This window comes from Sardina pilchardus, chromosome 4 (genome assembly GCF_963854185.1).
Source record: "Sardina pilchardus chromosome 4, fSarPil1.1, whole genome shotgun sequence".
NCBI lineage: Eukaryota > Metazoa > Chordata > Actinopteri > Clupeiformes > Clupeidae > Sardina > Sardina pilchardus.
Genome location: NC_084997.1, coordinates 25,360,129 through 25,383,727, shown reverse-complemented (window position 1 = coordinate 25,383,727; position 23,599 = coordinate 25,360,129).

The following is a 23,599-nucleotide window of genomic DNA, read 5'->3' as shown; positions in this document are numbered from 1 at the left end:
TCTGGTTTAACCAGCATGTCAGTTTAAAATCATTTAGACAATATATAGGTTGAACTTTAATTGATGTTCATTTCATTCCTGTTTAAGTGTTGATTGTGCTCATCCCTGTAAAACCCAAACATACTGTACATCCCATAAGGGAGTGGAACCTACAGTACAACACCCAATAAGTCACCTGCTTTAGCCACAGTACCATACTGTAAATCATAGAACTGGTTCTACTTAATTCCCACCCTTAATGACCACTTTAAACTAATTATTGTTGTAGTTGTCATTGTAAGACAAAAGTTTCTGCCAAGAACAGGAACAGAAACATATCTATTGTTTTGATGTGTCATGACTCATGTGTGAAGTAACAGCTGATCTACTGGTTTTTAAATGGCACACAGTCTGTACTTTACAGTACGTATGAAGGCTACTCTCATACAGGAAGTTGACGGTCTTCAAAAGAAGTCAATGTTTCGCCTTAACACATTTCATCTCAGAAGTTTCACCAACTTCATAAAGGTCATACTGAAGGGAATAGAGGAACAGAGGAGCTCACCAGGAATATCATAACCATGGAGAAGTGGTACGTCGTAGGAGCTCTGCTACTCCTGATCTTCATATCCTTCACCTGGAGCACTGCAGGCTTGATACTAAAATATTTTCAAAACAAGAACAGTGAAATGTGGCAATTATGGCAACTTGGTGACAGAGCCTCTTTTGGATGACTGTTACTTGGTGTAACAACAATACAGCTTGGTTATGGTAATAGCCACAACATCTATGCCCTTCTCAATATTTTTTTTTTCCATTTTGTTGTGAACCAGGACAACACCAAAATGGTTTGGCTACTGTGCCGGGTAAACTAATCTTCATGTCTCTATGCCTTTTGATATTTATGGATATTAATTTGTTTTCAGTAGTATCAATAACAAAAAAATACATCCATTTAATTGTGCGTAGCAAAGCATGATTTCTGGTGAAGTGCAGTAGCCTACATATATTGGTGACATTGTATTCTCTTTGACAGGTCTAACTGGTGGTGAAGTGACTGGCATTGTTTTTGGGTCTTTTTCTCTTAACTTTGATAGGTGTGTGTGTATGGGTTGCATACAAGCGTAGTTTTAGGCCAACAATCTAGCAAGGTGATAACATTGTCATGGTCATTGTCATTAAATTACATTTGCATTGTGATGTCACTCTAGAAAGTAAGTTCTAAACTTCTAGAAAGTAAATGTTAAACAAATAAAATGTTAATCAATCATTTTAATATCCACTCCACTCATCTGTCTCTTTTCTTTATGAACCCTAATGTTGGCGTGTGGGAGTAAAGAGCTCAGGATCTGAGGGATCTGTTCTTCATTTTTCTGAAAATATTCCTTTATTTTGTTGCCTTTCATTCATCTTTCTGTAATTCTGAGTGGGAGGCACCTTTTAATGCAGGTTGGGTGATGTAACCCATGTTTTTAAGCAGCCAATGACTTGTAAGAGGAGTTCTTCTGCATCAAAACAGCAAGTCAGGCATAATCTCCTTAAGTGAGGGATTTCTCTTCGCTTCTTGTCTTTGTCTCATCCTCACACTTACCTGACCACCTGTACTGCAAGTGCCATCTGTGGAGTCGTCACAGCCATTGCGCCGAGGCTAGAACAAGCATGCGAACAATGGGTCCGGGAGAATATGTGCCGAGGCACCTCACAAGATTGAGCTGTGTTCTCGTTTTGTTTCCTTTCTCTATTATTTTTCACTTAGTGAACAGCTACAAACTTTATATAATATAATCTATATATTTATCCCAAGTAAACATACATTTTGTAAACCTTAATTCTCATGTGATCTGATTTTTGATTACCCCGTAAGACCCAAACATATCCAAAAAATTAACAAAACAATTCACCTTTTACATGCAGGAAGCCCCTGATGTAGAAATCAAGCAGAAAAGGACATTGGTTCCAAAGAGTATTTTTTAGTACTTAATTTTGTTCCCTTGCATCAACATAGGCCTATTATCGTATATCAATATGTTGACAATAAAGCATCTTACAGTACGTACACTCCACTGCCGACTTCAGCTAACAAAAATGTGTTTCACAACCAATTAAGGGAATACGGAAATTAGATAACTTTATTAGGCTACTGTCAATTAAAATCATTGAATCACATATTAAATGTACATGTATGTACAATATCACATACTGTACAATCTTTAAACTACTATACTTTATGAAGCTACATATGTGCAGATGGATCATTGCGCTAGTATGAAATAATCAGAAAGACCGATGTTGTGTAAGTCAGGCCAAATTCTGCTGAGTGGAAGTGAAGTGGCCTGTTACAGTAACCCTCTAATGTGTTCATATGCTGCCCCCTACTGTGGTACCAGAGTAATACACTCATATCAATGTGGAATCAGGCAATAAAAAAGGTAGGATGTTTTCTGTATCATCATACTCTGTTTCACTGTTAAAAACAAATTATAGGCTAAGTAGCAGAATTCTCCCAAAAATGTCTTTTTTTGCTGAATGCTGTCACGGCTCATTGCCCAGAGATGCAACTTGGACCCAAATGTGGATTCAGAGACAGGAGTAGAGACCCAAAGATGTGTTTTACTGTAATAAGGTCAGCTAGGCTGAAAGAGTACATAATATTACCACCCCAAACAGCTTCAGAAGACGAGATAGGTAAAGCAGAAGACAAGAACCAGGTTTCATTCAGAAGCTTACAATCCTCGTTGGACTCAATACAAGTCCTTTTCCACAATACCCAATCAAAGGACACAAACTTGACAGACCAAGACTTGACCAAGTTGAAAAGACACTACAAACATGACACACTTACAGTAGGCTACATGGAACACTTAAAGAGACCCTATGCAACTTTTTCATAGTCATAAAATCGCTCTGAAATTGTTGTTTTGCTTGACTGACCAGTTTCATCGAAAACAGTAATATTTCAACACATTTTTATTCCTAATGCAAACAACAGCCGATTAACATAATTTTACTACAAAACAAAGGTTTGAACTCATTAACATCCATAAATAGACCCAAGGTTGTTCTGACTCTGGACCTTTCATTCAGCTGCTACCAGAACATTAATTTCTTTGTTTTGGATAGATTAGCTGGGCTTCTGGAATTCCAGTTGATCCGAATACAGTTTAGTTTCAGCGTAATATGAGAAGCCCCTCTAGCAATCATGTTTACCTTGCCTGGGAGCCCATTATTTCACAGATCTATTTTACCCTGCACCTGTGCTAAATTGGATGTGCATACAATCTCTGCAACCAAAGACAAGTACAGCCTCAGATTCTAGTGATGGAGCATGTTGAACATTTTATCCCCACTTTTTCCGTATGCTATTTCACTTGAACCGGTTAACTAAGAAACTTTTTTTAAACTTCTAATAGACAACTACGGTATGAATTTTCATTTTAGTAAACTTTATACTTTTTGAGATGTTAAAAAACAACTAGCCCTGTTCTGTTCACTCTGAAAAAGAGCTACTTACTGTACCATGGTATTAGAAACATGTCACCATTGATAAGAGGAATTGCTAAAGAGGCACCAAATTCAATGCACTGAAAAATGCCTAGATCAAACTGTATTTTGATGTCATATTCTATATTGGCTTTGGTCTGCCAAATCTCACAGCCATGACCACAATGATAACCATGTTATTGGCACTGGCATTGTAAGTAAAAAAAGTGTCAGTTCAGAAACAGAAACAGAAACATACTGACTATTGTTTTGATGAGTCATCTGTCAACTATCAGCTGTTCTACTTGCACGTAGTCGGTACGCTTTGGTTGACTGTACTCTTATAGAGGAAGTTATAGGGGGTGTGAAGACGTGCCTTGGGTCACATATTGACAGTGACAGTCAACTATTTTGTCTCGGTCAAATGAAGATAGGCCTACTACGGAGGTCAATGTAAGGAGCTCACCAGGAATACAATGGAGAAGTGGTACATCTTAGGAGCCCTGTCACTCCTGCTCTTCATATCCTTCAAATGGAGCACTGCAGGTTTGATATTTTCAACACAATAGTGAAGCATTATGGCAACATGGTGACAGACTGTCTTTAATGACTAGGTATAACAACAGTGCAGTTTGGTTATGATAATAACCACAACATCTATGCCGTTCTCAATATTTGTATTTCCATTTTATTGCATGTATGTATACTAGGACAACACCGTAGGACAACTTAAGTGGTCCATAATTGTAAATGTTTAACAGTTTACAACAATTGACGCTGTACAAAAGCAGACAATCATTTCACTTTATCACATTATATCTCAGAAGTTTAACTAACTTTATTGAAGTCGTATTGTAGGAATATCATAACGATGGTTATGATATTCCTGATATTCGTAAAAAGTTCAAAATGGTCCGGCTAATGTGAAAAGTAAACCATCTTCATGTCTCCATGCCTATATCAGTATTGATTTATTGTCAGTAGTATCAATAGTAACAAAAATATATACAGTTAATTGTACATATTATCACAAGATTTTTGTTATTACATATATTGTTGACATTGTATTCTCTTTAACAGATCGAACTGAAATTAACAGCACTTACATCGGTTTCATCGTTTATTTTTCCATTGCTGTGCAAACTGTGATTGCATTCGGCGTGCTGATACGTTGCGGGGCCAGAGGGAACGTGGGTTTAGGGTGAGCCATCCCCCCTCCAACAAATGGGCCTGCGTAAACGAATCTCCAAAGTGTGGCAACAGCTCTGGGTGTTTGAGAAGGATCACTATCACTGGTTTGCTAAATTAGACTCTGGCAAAGTTTATCTGTTAATAACAGACCTGTATCTGTCTTTTAATTATTCCACCTTAAGTCTTTTATGTTTTCTTTTCTTTAATTATGATCTTTTTTCAATCATCATTATCATTACTCTTTGCCCATCTATGCTTTTATCTGCTATTACTGTTTGGATTTTGTTTATGTAAAGCACATTGAATGACCTCTTGTGTGAAATGCGCTATATAAATAAACTTGACTTGACTTGATTTGACTATTCATCAGGTAACACATAGAGATGACAAAATTGTCCCCACCAGGGGTGCGTTTCTAGAAAGCGTCGTATGCTAACTTGCGTCGCAACCTTGGGAGTTCGCTCCGTCGTTCCTGGATTTGGTGTTACTAGAAAACGTAGTTCAAACTCTCAATCGCAAACAAGGACGCAAAGTTTGGTCGCTTGAAAGACTGCCCCTGGGCAGTCGCACCAGTGGCGTACCTTGGGAGTTCCGGATGGTGATGTCGTCAGTGTTAGGAGCGCCTAACCAAAAATCACAAGCGCCCAACCAAAATTCACAAATTTGTTGTTTTTCTCGTGACTCAAAGATTGTGCTATGCTGTAGGCTAATATAAATTTAAAAGACTGACTCCCCTGTTGGGCTCATTCTTGCTACTTGTGTTACTTAGCATTAATTTGCATGTTGGTTTGCGTTTTGGTAGGCTTCTGTTAAGCTATTTAGAAACCCTCCATTTACTCACATCGTTCATTATGGTGCATTCCAGACAGCATTTAAACTAGTGGGATTTATACTACCTCCTTATAACTATGAAAGATGCACTGGAACGCCTGTCGAAGTGGGAGCTCCTACTCGCAAACTCGTATGAGCTCAACCTGCCCCGACCTCAACAAAATGAAGTGGGAGGATTATGGCGGCGCCCATGGAGACATGTTCCGTGAGGGGTAACTTCAAGGAATATATAAACTTTAGGGTAGGGTTGTTTTAGACACGGTAATTAACTTGCTCTTCATATTATTACTTAAAATTGTGTCAACAAAGAATACAACGTATTGTGAAAGTAACGTTATAACGTTATACAGTTAGCCTAGCCTAATATGCTAACGTTACGACAATATGCTAACGTTACGGCGGTCACCCATGTTTTCTAAACCTCCCACTCCAAAATGCTTGGAACGTTTGAAGTGGGAAGTAGAACCTTTCAGGTAGGGTAGGTCCCACCTCCCACTCGTTTGGATGAGGTCTGGAATGCAGCATTAGTCTAATGGTTAGAGCAGGTGGCTGTCCGTCTCAACGTAGTAGGTTCGATTCCCGTACGCATCACACATGCTTTTGTTTCTGACTGAAACGTGGAAATAACCCTAATAAGTAATGTCGTGGAACTATTAAACTGATGTCGTGTTCATGGCCACTCGATGTAAAGCAATGAAATATATTCAGGGTCTAACCTATTGTTGTGTGTGGTATGCCAGCTCTTACTCAAAAGTGACATGGAGAGGTAAGATGCGAACTTGGGCCGCACGCGCAATGTACTGACGCCCCACAGCTGAACCACTAGACAGACACCGATTCATTATTGTGATAATTCGTAATTAGTCTAGGCCATATATATTTTGTACATATTTTTCAGATATTTCACACAAATAAGTACATATATTGGACGGCTTAAAGGAATAGTTCGGAATTTTGGACATAGGACCTCATTTCCAACTTTACTGAGGTGATATAGGTCTGTGGAGACCGTTTTTATCGCGTTTAACCCCTTCCTTCAGTTGCAGCATTCTCCTTTGCTAACGCTGGTTCTGAGCTAACACATTTCAACGGTAACATCAGTCTGACATCAACAACAGCCTTACTCACTCCACAGCACACCCGAGACAAGTCAATTAAAACATCCGACTATCGATATACATGTCCGTGTTGATAGAATAATTTTAGAAATAAAACTAACCTTGCAACTCAATGATTTATTACATTTTGAGGGACTAGTTTCCCAATATCAATCCGCCACTGCAATACAGGGAACAAAGTAGGCTATTGCAATGCGATGCGATGCAATTTCTAACATTGTTCTATCAACACAGGAATGTGCATCGATTGTCTGACTAGGGGTGGGAATTGGCAAAAAAATTAAGATTCGATACTATTGCGATATTTGGGCCACAATTCGATAATATTGCGATTCTTAACATATTGCGATACACCAAGTATTGCAATTCGATTTTGCGATATATTGCTATTCATGTCTCTCATATTATTCTAAGTCATTACAAACAATTAGGAAAATAACACTGTTCAACTCACTTTGCAATGGCATGGTGCATGTCAAGGTCCTTACTATTCACTTTTTGTTGAAAACCAAAATACACCCACCTTTTTCGATGTGAAAGTAGTGTAGAGTGTCGTGTACAGTATAACAGGTTGTGATTGTGAAGCATTTATTATTGCTGTTGAATGCACAATGAAACACCACAACACGTGCCCCCCTTATAAGCGTAATAATGTGATCAGAGTAAACCCTGAGTAAACTCGACTCAAATAAAAGTAAAATGGATAATTAAATTATATAATTAAGTATTGCGATACTTTGAGATACAAGTATCGATTTAATTGTGTGCACAAAATATCGCGATACTGAACAGAATCGATTTTTTCCCCCACCACTATGTCTGACGTTATAATTTATTTGTTTCGGGTGTTCTGTGGAGTGTTTTCAGTGGCAGGCTGGATGTTACCGTTGACTTGCGTTATCTCGGCACCAGGTCAGCACGAGATGAACGCTGCAACTCAAGGAAGAGCAGAAATTCACTGAAAATGGTCTTCACCGACCTATATCACCCCGACTAAGTTGGAAATGAGGTCCTATGTCCAAAATTCCGAACTATTCCTTTAAGCAAACCGTTTCATGTGGTTGCATAGGTTTACGTTTTTTCCTGATAGCAATGATAATGCCAGCATTAATCACTTTGGGTTTAAATTAGACACGTCGACACATAGTGGGTGCCTCTCAACATCCCTCCTCGATCCTCTATCCCATTGTTGCCGCCCTATCATTCAGTGAGGACGAGGATCGAGGAAGGAAGAGAGGATCTATAAAAGACAAATGATAGGCAGCCAGTGACAGAGACTTTCTAGTGGGTGGGGTATTATACGTTGACACTTTTCCCACCAATGAAATGGGCCGCTGCGTCCTCAACAACTTTGGGTGTTCGAACACCGGAGGTAGTGAATTGCGACACAGCTACAATGCTTTCTGGAAACAGGTGTAACACTGTCGTTGTTTCATCACAAGTTGCGTCGTACCATGGTGGTTTAGCAACGCCGTTGTTAGCTCTTCTAGAAACGCACCCCAGTATTTTAGCAAACTCCTTTGTGCTATGCAGACAGCCAGCGCCCAACCAAAATTAACGAAGTTGTTGTTTTTCTCGTGGCTCAAAGATTGCGCTATGCTGAAGGCGAATCTAAATTAAAAGAATGACTCCCCTGTTGGGCTCATTCTTGCTACTTGTGTTACTTTGCGTTAATTTGCGTGTTAGTTTGCGTTTTGGTAGGCTACTATAATAGTGTTTATAAACCATCATGATAGACACCACGATCATTAGTACAGTGGTTAAGGCAGATGATTTACTAACCAAACGTGGCAGGTTCTAATCCCGTGAGAATCGTGCATGCTTTTGTGTCTGACCAGTGAAACGTGGAAATAACCCTAATAAGTAATGTCGTGGAACTATTACATAAACTGATGTCGTGTTCCTGGCCACTCGATGTAAAGCAATTAAATATATTCAGAATATATTCTAACCTATTGTTGTGTGTGGTAGGCTACTCAAAAGTGACATGGAGAGGTAAAAATGCGAACTCCGGCCGCTCGTGCAATGTACTGACGCACAACAGCTGAACCACTAGACACAGACGAGTTATTGTGATAATTTGTAATTAGTCTAGGCCATACTTTTTACAGATTTTTTTACAGATATTTCACACAAATAATTACATAAATTATATTGGACATCTTAAGCAAACTATTTATGTGCTTGCATACTGTAGGTAATTTTTTTCCCTAATAGCAATGATAATGCCAGCATTAATCACTTTGGGTTTAAATTAGACACGTCGACACTTATACTGCGTTCATGCAGCGCGGAACCTCGGAGGACCTGCCTTTAAAAAGTCCCGACCTCCGAAAAAATTGTGTTCATGAGATCAGTTCGGAAAATAAATACAGGAAACGCATAAATACGTTATTACAACTGCTTAGTATGGTTGAGCAAGAAGGAAATTGTCTTGGGCGAGTGTTTCTGTCTGTGTTGTTAATTTAGTGACAAATTACCTTGCCTATTCGTAATGACAGTGAAATTCGGTTACATGTCGGCAGTCCGACATCCTGCCAGTCCGACATCCCTTTCGTCCGACATGCTGCTATTCAGACATGGTGTTATTCCGACATGCTGCCAATCCGACACATTTTAGTACCCCCATTCCGACTGTTTACAAATCCTATTTTTTTCCACGTCAATTTAACGGACGGACGCAAAGTGCGTCAAAAAACACACCCATTCTTCTCTGTACATTGCTCCGCGATTATTAGTCACAGCGAGATGAGACCTATATTGCATGAAAGAGCTCAGAACCGGGGCTTTCCAACGAGACTAGACACGTGTCTGTACGACCAAGTATGAAAATAAAAATAATATCATGAATTTAAATGAAAGTAGCCTATCATACAGTCTATATTGCTCTGCGTTCACCCACGCAGCCACGGCTCTCGCTTGAATTACTCCGAGACCAGGCATCGCACAGACATGACACGCATATCAAATGAAAGAGGAGAAACAGAGCTTTCCATTGATACCAAACACATCGATTCTTTTGTATTACAGAAACAGACGAAGTGACAAACAAATAAGAATCATATAGCTTCGGCTACGGCACTTTCGTTTGATTTACTCGTGAAACCGTGGTTAAAAAGATACGGCTTGCATGTCAGATAAAAGAGGAGAGCTAGAGCTATATCAGATACCAAATACAACCTTCTAGGCCATAAAACAGACGAAGTGACAGCAAAATAATAACTTAATTTAGCTCCAATTAGTCCGCGAATAATGAGACAGAGAAGAAAACTTGCCTTGTCTATAGAACTGCTTTCACTTCCCCGAGTCGTGCACGCAACAGACACATGACCATATCAAGAAGTCTTCACAATGACATTTTAAATGTGAATCTTTATTATCTTACACAATTGGATATAGTTATGACATTAATAGCCTATTAATGACCTCATGTCGGAATGGCACGTTGTTTGAAAAAAAAGTTAAATACCGCCACTGCGACCATGAAAAAAACAAATGTCGGAGTGGTGGGACTTTTTCCCATAAAAAGACATGCCTCCACTACGACAATTGGACGTCAATGTCGGAGTGCTGGTATGTCGGAATGAACGGCGGTAGCCGTGAAATTCACCTCTTGTGTTGTTGCAAGGGAGGCCGTCGTGGTTGGAGAATATGATAGTGACGTCAAGTCAGACACCTCGGGGCACAAAACATCCGCACGAGTCTCCGAGCAAAAAATCCAACCCGACCTAGCGTTCATGTCATTTTTCTGCTATCGGAGGTAAGAAATTTCCGAAGGTCCGATGTGCATGAACGCACTAATAGTGGGCGCCTGTGAACATCCCTCCTCGATCCTCGATGCTCGGTCCTCCAGACTTGTTCCCACTGATCTATAATGAACAGATAGACTATCCCATTGTTGCCGCCCCATCATTCTGTGAGGACGAGGATCGAGGAAGTAAGGGAGGATGTATAAAAAACAAATGATAGGCACCCAGTGACAGAAAATTTCTAGTGGGTGGGGTATTATACGTTGCCACTTTTCCCACCAATGAAATGTGCCGCTGCGTCCTCAACAACGTTGTTGGAACAACGGTGTTCGAACACCGGAGGTAGCGAATTGCGACACAGGTACGATGCTTTCTGGAACCAGGTGTAACACTGTCGTTGTTTTATCACAAGTTGCGTCGTACCACGGTGGTTTAGCAACGTCGTTGTTAGCTCTTCTAGAAACTAGAAAGCGTCGTATGCTAACTTGCGTCGTAACCTTGGGAGTTCGCTCCGTCATTCTTGGATTTGGTGTTTCTAGAAAAGGTAGTTCAAACTCTAAATCGCAAACAAGGACGCAAAGTTTAGTCGTTTGAACGACTGCCCCTGGGGTGCGTTTCTAGAAAGCGTTGTTTGCTAACTTGCGTCGCAATCTTGGGAGTTCGCTCCGTCGTTCTTGGATTTGGTGTTTCTAGAAAAGGTAGTTCAAACTCTCAATCGCAAACAAGGACGCAAAGTTTGGTCGTTTGAACTACTGCCCCTGGGCAGTCGCACCTGTGTCGTACCTTGGGAGTTCCAGTTGGTGATGTCGTCAGTGTCAAGATCGCCTGACAAAAAATCACAAGCGCCCAAACAAAATTCACGAGGTTGTTGTTTTTTCTCGTGGCTCAAAGATTGCGCTATGCTGTAGGCGAATATAAATTAAAATACTGACTCCCCTGTTGGACTCATTCTTGCTACTTGTGTTACTTTGCGTTAATTCGTGTGTTGGTTTGCGTTATGGTAGGCTACTATCATGGTCTTTATAAACCATTCCTGTAAACACAGTTATCATTAGTGCAGTGGTTAAGGCAGATGACATACAAACGGATCATTGCATGTTCTATTCCCATCGGAGTCGAACATGCTTTTGTGTCTGATCAGTGAAACGTGGAAATAACCCTAGTAAGGAATGCCTTGGAACTATTAAATAAACTGATGTCGTGTTCCTGGCCACTCGATGTAAAGCAATTAAATAATACCCCACCCACTAGAAATTCTCTGTCACTGGATGCCTATCACTTGTCTTTTATAGATCCTCCTTTCCTTCCTCGATCCTCGTCCTCACTGAATGATGGGGCGGCAACAATAGGATAGAGGACAGAGGATCGAGGAGGGATGTTGAGAGGCACCCACTATGTGTCGACGTGTCTAATTTAAACCCAAAGTGATTCATGCTGGCATTATCATTGCTATTAGGAAAAAACATAAACCTATGCAAGCACATGAAACAGTTTGCTTAAGCTGTCCAATATATGTACTTATTTGTGTGAAATATCAAACAAATATCTGTACAAAATATATATGGCCTAGACTAATTACAAATTATCACAATACTAAATCGGTGTCTGGTGGTTCAGCTGTTGCATGTCAGTACATTGCGCGCGCGGCCCAAGTTCGCATCTTACCTCTCCATGTCACTTTTGAGTAAGAGCAGGCATACCACACACAACAATAGGTTAGACCCTAAATATATTTAATTGCTTTACATCGAGTGGCCAGGAACACGACATCAGTTTAATAGTTCCACGACATTACTTATTAGGGTTATTTCCACGTTTCACTAGTCAGAAACAAAAGCATGTGTGATGCATCCGGGAAAAGAACCTACGATGTTGTGATGATAAGCCACCTGCCTTAACCACTGTACTAATGAACGGTGTGCTTCATCCGAGGGTTTGTAAATATCATAACAGTAGCCTACCAAAACGCAAACCAACACGCAAATGAACGCAAGGTAACACACGTAGCAAGAATGAGCCCAACGGTATTTTAATTTATATCAGTCTACAGTATAGCGCAATCATTGAGTCACGAGAAAACAACAACTTAGTGATTTTTGGTTGGGCGCTTGTGATTTTTGGTCAGGCGATCTTGCACTGACGACATCACCAACTGGAACTCCCAAGGTACGACACAGGTGCGACTGCCCAGGGGCAGTAGTTCAAACGACCAAACTTTGCGTCCTTGTTTGCGATTGAGAGTTTGAACTACCTTTTCTAGAAACACCAAATTCAAGAGCGACGGAGCGAACTCCCAAGATTGCGACGCAAGTTAGCAAACGACGCTTTCTAGAAACGCACCCCAGGACGACAGTAAAATGAACACTGTCATTTGATTGGCTGAAACCGAAGGGGGTTTATCTGACACAAACAACCGTGTCAAAACAGCTAACTTCACTTTGATTTGACACTGGCAGACAAGCGAGCAAGTCTGTCGGTATAGGCTAAATTATCAAGGGTGTCTACCAACACATAACCCAAAAAGGCCAGTGTAAACATTTTGGCAGATGCTATTTGCACAGGTGCAAATTATTTCTATTTACACCCGGGTGTAAATAATCAACAATACTATTTACACCCGGGTGCAAATAATCAACAATGCTATTTACACCCGATGTCTAATATGTACACTGTCAATAGGCCTGTGTATTTACCAGCTCTACAGTAATTTAGTTTTTAACAGTTTTTAGCTGTTTCGCCATGTCTGGGTTACTTAGACTATGGTGATTATACAAATATTAGGCTGATGAGTGGTCATGTGGTATAGCTTGATCAAAGGCAAGCTATAAGAGTTGTTTTCTGAGTTGTCTTCCAGGCAGCGCTGCCACTGTTGACTTAAAGGCACTTAATCCTACTCCTAACCCTAACCCTAACCTTCAACCCATGCCTAACCCCAGCGCCTTCCACGCAGCGCTGTCTTGAGGACAACGTTGGGGGCTCAAAACACCAAGATACCTACTGAAGCCTACTTTTACTCAACTGTACTCATAACTGAAATGAAAATCTTTGACAGGTTCAAAAAGCACAAACTCTTATTTGCCGCGAGGTAACGTCATCTAAGAAAAGAGAGAGTTGTTCGTACTTTGCCATGCAGGGGTGCAAATAGACACTCCGAAACATTTTTAACATTCCCTTTGCCCTTCAGCATGCCCATTTTTCTGCTTTGTAGATCGGCTATGCCACCAAAGAAGAAAAGGAACACACAAAGCTTTTACATAGTGCAGAGTCTAATGGGCAAAATAACTAGCCACACAAACTGGCAACTAGGCTATAACTGGTGACCAGGCTTTCAAATGCAGATTGACATTGATAACATTAATGGTTAGGATATTACCCAGGACATTGTCACAGCTAAACCTAGCTTCTATAATCTTTCAATCAAGTTTAGGAGTAATGTTGACTAGGGGTGTGCAACAGTCATAGAATAGAAGTCCCCAGGGATATTGTTAATTGGGCTACCAATCTTGCAGTCACAATAAACAATGGATCCGAGAGACTTTCCTGTTCCTATAATCAGTTTTTGTAGGATGTGAATGTAGCCTGCACAATGCAAATAAATAAACTATGGTGGATATAGACTACTCATAAATAAACATTGCGAGACACTCTTCAATCTCATCCCAGAAAGATTTTCTTTGACTTGTTAGTTTTTTGAACATTAATTTTATCTAATGACATAGCAATGATGAACATGATGAATTAAATCCACATATCCTTGCACAACGCAAAACTATTTCCCACTAGCCTAAAACCGTGAGTCTGACAGGCACTCAATTAGACTTATACACTACAAATATGTGAGCCTAATAATTGAAATATTATATGATGTATTTATATTACTAAATGTGTTTAGCTATTACTAGTAATTATTCAGATCATAAAATAGGCCTACGCTAAATGATTTAAGAAATATATAAAGTTTCTATGAATTCCAAAATATTAAAAACAAACCTGACATCCATCACTTTCTATGTGATGGATGTCACATCCTTCAACCAAGGATAGGAGTCATGTTGATTTGGGGTGTGCAGCACAGATAATCACATACAAAGCAACAGAATAGAAGTTGCACTAAAACTGCTATGTTACCATGTCACTGACTGTTTATTACCTATAGTCAGAATCTGCCGTCACAAAAGACAGTGGATCTGACACATTTTCCCGTTTCTATATTCTGTTTGTATTTGTGAGTGTAGCCTACACAGTGCAGATAAATACAATAAAGCACTGTGTCCATTTCCAGACGCAGCACAATAAATGTAAAATGTAAACTACTGTTACTGCTACTTTCCATATTCCATTCCATAAGCCTCTGTAGTTCCTGGAAAAATACTGTATCATTCATATAGAGAAATGACGTCATGCAACCTAAACAAACAGTGAGGCCGTAAAACAACATAAAGTGAAAGATGCTATGGTGTGTGAAGGAGTGAGGATCAGAAGCTCTCTGTTGGTGACTGTAAGTCTCTTCTGTGTTTGTCCTCCAAAGGTGGCACTATTTGCCTATAGGGGTGGATGTAATTCAAAGTGGGGCAGTGAAATAAATAATAGACTTTGAACATCATGACCATGAGTGCACACGGAACAAGATGAGCAAAAGGCCTCTGGTGCTTCTAGCATACAGTAGCACTTTTAAAGAGACCCTATGCAACTTTTTCATAGTCATAAAATCGCTCAGAAATCGTTGTTTTGCTTGACTGACCAGTTTCATCGAAAACAGTAATATTTCCTCCCGCCCCCAGTGTCCCTATTGCAACCTTGCAGTTTCTGCAGGAGATGATCGCTCCTTGTTTACATCTGGAAGTCTGAGACGTGTAAGGAACAAGAAGAACCACGCTTGCAATTTATATATTTATATATAGCCTATATATGCATAAATATACACGCTAAAGCTGTCGGGGAAGCTCTGCAGAGAAATATGCAAGCATAAAACGCGCGAAAACGAAACCGAAACCAGAGATGAAATCGCCAATCCTAGTTCCTCTTTAATATGCACGCTTGGAATGAGAGTCTGGGGCTAAGAACAGATGGTCCTGATGTTCGCTTTGGACAAAAGTGTCTGCAAAATCCCAGAACAAACTGTTGTCTGATGAACAACACCGGTATCCTAGAAATCTAGACGCACCCTAGCGGCCAAAAATATTTTTGCCTAGCGGGATGGTCTAGGGTCGCACCGTTGAGGCCAAGCCTGCGCTAGGCTCCAGGCCAGCCTAGCCAATCAGAACGCTCTATCTGTGTACGGAGTCCTTGAGCCCACCTTAGCTCACCTTCAGCTTCCGATATTGACGCCAGGGGGCTGGACCATGCGTCCTCGTTCGACGAGTTGGGTGTGAGACCGTGTTGCACAACCATAGAGAAAAACAAAAGATGGATGAGGCTAACGAAGCGCGCTCGTTTGAATCGAGTTAGACTTGGGCTTTTCTTTGAAGTTTGAGCAGAAAGAAGTACTCAAGTCATTAGTTTTAAAGAAGGATGTATTTGCCGTTTTGCCGACCGGCTAAGATTGGTCACAAAAGCTGGCCTATTACGTGTAGAGGCAGTTTGAAAGACAACTTCATCCCACCCACAGGCTTCAGCTCTGTGAATGGTCCGACCCCAGATACATTTCTGTATAGTTTGGCTTGCCAGGCTACAACACCAGCATTTAGCAGTCAAACAACGGGTGGCACATAATTTTGCTCATCTGCACACATTTCTCTCCACATGGAGATATTAGTTTAACTTTACAGCTCTTTAAATTCAAGGAGCTACTGTGTCGTACTGTATCGTGCACCTGATGCAAGGTGACGCGAAGCGTGACACAAGTCTTATTCATATCATACTTCCAGTTACTTTTCACCATGCACTGCACTTGTATTAAACCTTGCGCCCAGGGGTGTGGCAATTAACGACTTATGTGTGGTTTGGTGCATGATTCAAAAATCGTTGAATCAGTCATGGGTCTGTTTTGGGCATAGCATCTAGCAAGCAGTGCAACACAACAGTTGTGCATGTTTTTGGGGGTGAAAATTGTGCCTTTGACGGTGATGATGTACAAAACAAATCAACAATTTCGGTATACAGTACATTAATAACTTGATCTGAATTGGTTGTTGCTTCCTCAGGAAGCCTGTGCTCACCACACACACAGCCTTGGTGTCAAAATGTATTGTCTTGTGTCAATGAAGAAGCTATAAGGTTATTCATCAGAGCTCTCCATGAAAGATTGCTCTGTCATCTGAAAGGGTTGCATTCATTTTGCATTTGCATTGGCTGCACTCCATAAAACCCTCAAGTTATATCAGAGCGAATGCAGGTTGGATGACATTACAACCTAAGTGGCCAATAATTGTAAATGTTTATCAATTTACAACATGTAGACGGTGTATAAAACCAGTCGACCATTTCACTTTAACACATTACATCCCCGAGGTTTAACTAGCTTTATTAAGGTTGTACAAGAATAGAGGAGCTCACCAACGATGGAGAGATGGTCCATCATAAGAGCCCTGCCACTCCTGGCCTTCATATCCATCATCTGGAGCACTGCAGGTTTGATATTACAATATTTCCAACATAAGATTAGTGAAGCATGCCAACATTATGGCAACTTGTTGACAGACTCTTTTAGATGACTGTTACTTGGTATAACAACAATGCAGTTTGGTTATGATAATAACGACAGCATTATACTGTATGAACTTTTCAATATTTTCATTTCTGTTTTATTGCATACTAGGACAATACCACAATGGTTCCATTACTGAGACAGGTAAACCATCTTCATGTCTCAGTGCTTATGATATTTATGTGTATTGATTTCTTGTCAATATAGTAACTGCAGAAAAGGCATACATTTACTTGTACATACAGTACAGTAGTAAAACAGGATTTTTGGAGAAGTCCAGTACATACAGTGGGTATAGTAAGTATTCACACCCATGCTAAAGTTGACTAAAAAGAGGAATATAAAATCATCTTTTGAGAATTGATTGTAATGCCTTAATTAAAAAAAATGAGTAAAAATCAAACCGCTAAGGACACTAATTTTCTTTGTGATTGAAGAATGTATCTGTGACAGAGCGCACCGCGTCTGTCTCGCAAACAGGCGCATTCCCGCCAGTAAGAACAATGGGAACGGAGTTTGCGCTTGAACACAGACATTACATTCAGTAGACACATACAGGAGATTAAGAAATGAAATGTTGAAATGCATATGTTGAAAAGTGAGGAATAACTAGGTATTATGTCGTTGTATAATGCGAAGGAATATTGGTTAGGCCGTGCGCTAAACATGGCATGAGCGGCTGATGCAAGGCATAATGTCGGGGCAGTTGTGGCGGGTTCCGTGTGCGCACAAATTACATCTAAGTGGAATCGCGTTCGACTGTGCCAATGTCTGTCTGTGTATTGTGTCTTTGTATTGCATGTTGTTCACCTTACCTGACGTCTACCTGTCTTCCGGGGTGCGACAAGAGTGTCGGAGGTGAGACCCAGTTAAAGGGACGGGGCCCGCTCCCATAAGGGAAAGCGCTCATGGAGACAGGGGTGTTTCAGTAGTTTTGTTTTATTTGTTATTTTGGGGGGACTTTAGCCAAGGAGTTATGATTGCACAGGAATGTGGTCAAGTAATGTGTTGCGCTCCATAGTATCTAGCCTAGAGGATATGTGGGTGCGCTAATTGATTGTTTGCTGTGTTTGGTCCGCGCCAATAGCATATAAGAGTATTGGGCGCTTCATTCGGGAGATGGGCCTCTGCCGTGAGAGGGCACATTGTCTCGGTCAGTATGGGTACGTAAAGGGCCTAGCTTTAGTGGGCATTATCCCATGTTTGTGTTTTTTCGTTTTGATCAGTGGTTTTCTTTTGTTTATGTCTCATGTCTTAAACCTACCGGTAGCTTAATAAAAAAGGAAGTTTTCTTCTACTTTGGCATCTCTCGACCTGAGTCTCTACATCTGCACGGACACATTATCACAGTATCGTAAATACTGTAGATAAATGTTCTTCCTTAAATACAGGGGGCATAAGTATTTGACCCCTATGTTAAATTCCCATAGGAGCAGGAGGATTTTTTGTATGTTTTTATTTTTAAAGGCCAGCTATTTCATGGATCCAGGATATTATGCATCCTGATAAGTTCCCTTGGCCTTTGGAATTAAAATAGCCCCACATCATCACATACCCTTCACCATAGCTAGAGATTGGCATGGTGCTTTTTCCAGTTAGCCTATTAGCCTGTTTGATTTGCATTGAGCTCAATGAGCATCAAACAGGTTAATAGGCTAACTGGAAAAAGCACCATGCCAACTACTGTCACTATATTCTATTATAGCCTTGTGAAAATATACTGTATCAGTCATACAGAGAGGTGAGGTAATGCAACCTGGACCAATCAGTGAGGCTACGCAAAACAAAATTAAGTGCAAGACCCGGTGGCTTCGTTATGGCCTATCATGACATAACACCAACCATGGTTTTTATTATTGGCCTATAAAAGAGCTTAGCTTTGTTTATTCAGCTTTGAAATAGTTGCAGTTTGCAGGATGATGATGTAATAGGTAGTGTCGGCCTATTCAGTGTAGGTCCTGCGACAGATCTCGACTACAAAATAACATGCTATGAAATTCTGTCTCTTTACTGAGTAGCCTGATGGTATGCACAGAATGGACACACACCTGTAGGTTTGCCTGTACCAGGCAATAAGTGCTATTAAACATACAATGTTCAGGACAGAGTCTTTGCAAATCTCTCAGCCTCTTGCAGGGAAGGAAATGCCTTCTCTACAGTCGCCCAGCATAACTTTGAGATGAGACGGGTAGCCAATCCTTGTACCAGCATCTTTGAGCCTCTTTTGAACGTCATCAAAAGCTTCGGACCTAATCATCCAGTCAGTAGTGACTTTTACACCATTCACCATTCACTTTTATTAAACCTTGCCCCCACTGGAGTGCCAATTAACAACTTAAGATGTAATCACTATTAAATTTGTCATGCCACTGATCAAGAAAAAACATTGGGTGCTTGATGCAAAAAGATTGTTCTTATGAGGTTAATTAGTCATGGGTGTGTTTTGGGCATAACATCCCATCTAAACATGTCATTCTAACAGCAAGTAGGGCAACGCAACAGTTGTGTACATTTTTGGGTGTGAACATTGTACCTTTGATGGTGATGGTGTACAAAGGAAGTCAATCATTTCGGCGTACATTAATTAATTGATCTGAATTGGTTGTTGCTTCTTCAGTTAGCTTGTGCTCACCACACACACAGCCTTGGAGTCAAAATTTATGGTCAGGTGCAACGAGGCTAAGGTTATCATCAGAGCTCTCCATGAAAGACTGTCATCTGAAAGGGTTGTATTCAGGATAATTTTGTATTTGCATTGGCTGCTCTCCACCCTCTCCAAACTGAACACACCCTCAAGTTATCATAGCATATGCAGGTTGGATGATATTACAGTTATCAGAGCATATGCAGGTTGGATGATATTACAACTTAAGTGGCCATTAATTGTAAATGTTTAACAGTTTACAACAATTGACATGTACAAAAGCGGTTAACCATTTCGCATAACACATTACATCTCAGAAGGCGCTTACCAGGAATATCATAACGATGGAGAGATGGTACATCGTAGCTCTGCCACTCCTGGCCATCATATCCTTCACCTGGATCACTGCAGGTTTGACAGACAATATTTTGTGTAAATATAAACATGATCTGTTTAATGTGGAATAACAAGAACGCAGTTTTATTATAATAATAACCACAAGATTTATGTCATTCAATATTTTTATTTCTGTTTTATTGAACATTAGAACAACACCAAACTGATTCGGTTACTGTGGCAGGTAAACTACTTCATGTCTCTATGCCTATATCAGTATTGATTTATTGTCCGTAGTATCAATAGTAACAAAAATACATACATTTAATTGTAAACACGATTTTTGTTATTACTGTACATATATTGTTGCCATTGTATTCTCTTTAACAGGTCGAACTGAAATGAACGACGCTTACATCGGAGTTTATTGTTCCATTGCTGTGATAATTGTGATTGGATGCTGCGTGTTGGGTTGTTACGGGGCCAGAGGGAACGCGGGGATCGTATAGGTAGTTTTTGTTGGGTGGTAGTCAGCATCAGCGACGGCTGAACTATCCCCAGTAAGAAAGGAAATATTGTGTGCACACACAAATGGGCCTGCGTCAACGGATCTCCAAAGAATAGCAACAGGTGTTGGAAAAGGATCACTTTCACTGGTTTGCTAAATTAGACTCTGGCAAAGTCTATCTGTTAAGAACAGACCTGTATCTGTCTTTTAATTATTCCACCTTAAGTCTTTTATGCTTTCTTGTTAATTATTCTTTATTGATTTTACCTTGATTCATGCTTTCTTATGATGTTTTACTATGATCTTTTTGATTTTTTTATCATCATTATCATATCTCTTGTAAATGTAAAATAAACTACTGTTACTGCTACTTTCCATATTCCATTGTAGCCTCTGTAGTTCCTGGAAAAATACTGTATCATTCATATAGAGAAATGACGTCATGCAACCTAAACAAACAGTGAGGCCGTAAAACAACATTAAGTGAAAGATGCTATGGTGTGTGAAGGAGCGAGGATCAGAAGCTCTCTGTTGGTGACTGTACAAGTCTCTTCTGTGTTTGTCCTCCAAAGATGGCACTATTTCACTGATTCCTGAGTTTTCACTTGTTACAGTAGCTGCAGTCAGACATACTGTATGCCTATAGGGTGGTAATTCAAGGTGGGGCAGTGACATAAATAATAGACTTTGAACATCATGACCATGAGTGCACACGGAACAAAATGAGCAAAAGGCCTCTGGTGCTTCTAGCATAGCACTTTTAATATGCACACTTGGTATGAGAGTCTGCCCACTGAGCAAAAACTGGTCCAAAATATGTCTAGAAGACGTGGTCGCCAAACTCCAGAAGACGTCTTCAGACTAGCCAGAATGAAAGTTTTTAAGACGTATTTCCTGGACGTTGAATAGATGTGTTGTTCTGGGTGTGATATAGGCGTCGCTTGAAGACGTCTGAAAGACTTAATTAGACATCCAGAAGACGTCCTCAGAGTAGCCAGAATGGCAGAACGTCTATTTGCAACTAATTTTGGCTGTCTATAGACGTCCCGAATGGGGTCAGGCTGGACTATTGTCCCAATGTCATTTATTAACTGATTCTGGCTGTCAAATAGATGTCCAGATTATGATCTCGCAGAACGATTATTTGCAACTAATGTTGGTTGTCTACACGTCCTGAACCGGGTCAGGCTGGACTATTGTCCCAGTGTCATTTATCAACTAATTTTGACTGTAAAATAGACGTCCAGATCACAGCCTGGACAGACTGTTTTTTTTGGACGTCCTTAGACGTTGCTTGCTCAGTGGGTGGGGCTAAGAACAGATGGTCCTGATGTTCGCTTCGGACAAAAGTGTCCCAGGGCAAACTGTTGTCTCATGAACAACACCGGCATTTAGCAGTCAAACAACGGGTGCCATATAATTATGCTCATCTGCACACATTTCTCTCCACATGGAGATATTCGTTTAACTTTACAGATCTTTAAATTCAAGGAGCTACTGTGTCATAGGCCTACTGTATCGTGCACCTGATGCAAGGTGACGCGAAGCGTGACACAAATCTTATTCATACTTCCAGTTAGTGGCTTTTTCACCATGCACTCCACTTTCATTAAACCTTGCGCCCAGGGGTGTGGCAATTAACCATAGACAGTAAAAGCAATTAACGAATTATGTGTGGTTTGGTGCATGATTCAAAAATCGTTGAATCAGTCATGGGTGTTTTGGGCGTAGCATCCTTTAAACCAATGAGAATGACACCTGTCATTCAAGCAAGCAGTGCAACACAATATATTGTGCACGTTTTTGGGGGTGAAAATTGTGCCCTTTGACGGTGATGATGTACAGAACAAATCAACCATTTCGGTATACATTAATAACTTGATCTGAATTGGTTGTTGCTTCCTCGGGAAGCCTGTGCTCACCACACACACCTTGGTGTCAAAATGTATTGTCTTGTGTCAATGAAGCTATAAGGTTATTCATCAGAGCTCTCCATGAAATATTGCCCTGTCATCTGAAAGGGTTGCATTCATGTTGCATTTGCATTGGCTGCACTCCATAAAACCCTCAAGTTATATCAGAGCGAATGCAGAATAGGCTAAGGGCGGTAGTAGGCTACCAGGAGCCTCCACACTCATTAGCTCACAAAACACTAACATAATCGCAACGAACCAAACAATGGGTCCCATGTTACAAAGGGAAAGTTAAGAACAACTGATCACATAATGCAATGATCGCACTAAATGGAACCGGACCGGATAGCTATTTTGCGGACAACCGCGGATATCCACAAGCACCAAAGGACCACAGAATGAAAAGGAGCAAACGAGAGCACCAAACTAGAGACAAACAATCCTAAACTAGTCCTGCCACTTCCCAGGCCGTCTGACATCGAATTTAAAGCAGCCATCCAGCCTTCATTGATTAGGCTACTAAACATCCCGCATCCGGTGTGGCACCGTTGTGATGGCTCAGACGTCCCATTTCAACCCATGACACATGCACTCATTGCCTGCTGGTGACAGCGCAGAATATTCAGTGTCTGGTGAAACAAACTGCTTATATTTTTATTGAATTTAAAACACGTGCATTCGCAGTAGCATGTCACCATCGTTTCAGGCTTTAAAGACGTACAGTAGCCTGTAGCCATGCCAGTAAAGTGCTCAGGGCGTTAAGGAGGCTGGGGCGCGGCGCGGACTGTCTCTGAAGGATTGTCCCCCCGCCCCGTGCAACGCTGAGATTATTGTCGCATCTGGTTAATATCTTCATATCTTGAAAAGAAAAAATCTCATGTCAACAATTCTTCACAATGTTGATACGTATCCTTGCATATTTTAGGTGGATAGCCTAATGCAATCTTGTTGCTTTTTAAGCCAGTGTAGCCTACAGCGTACTGTAGCCCTGCGTATCACTACAACACATCGCCACAATCATAATCAAGGATCGGAACTATCAGGTCGGTTTTTATCAGACTTCCGAACGTTGGGAAGGTCCATGCATGTGAATGGAACTTTCTGCAGGACTGTGAAGAGCCCTTCTGAGTTTAACCAACTTCATAAGGGGCTCACCAGTTAGGCTATCATAATCATGGAGAAGTGGTCCATCTTGGGAGCCCTG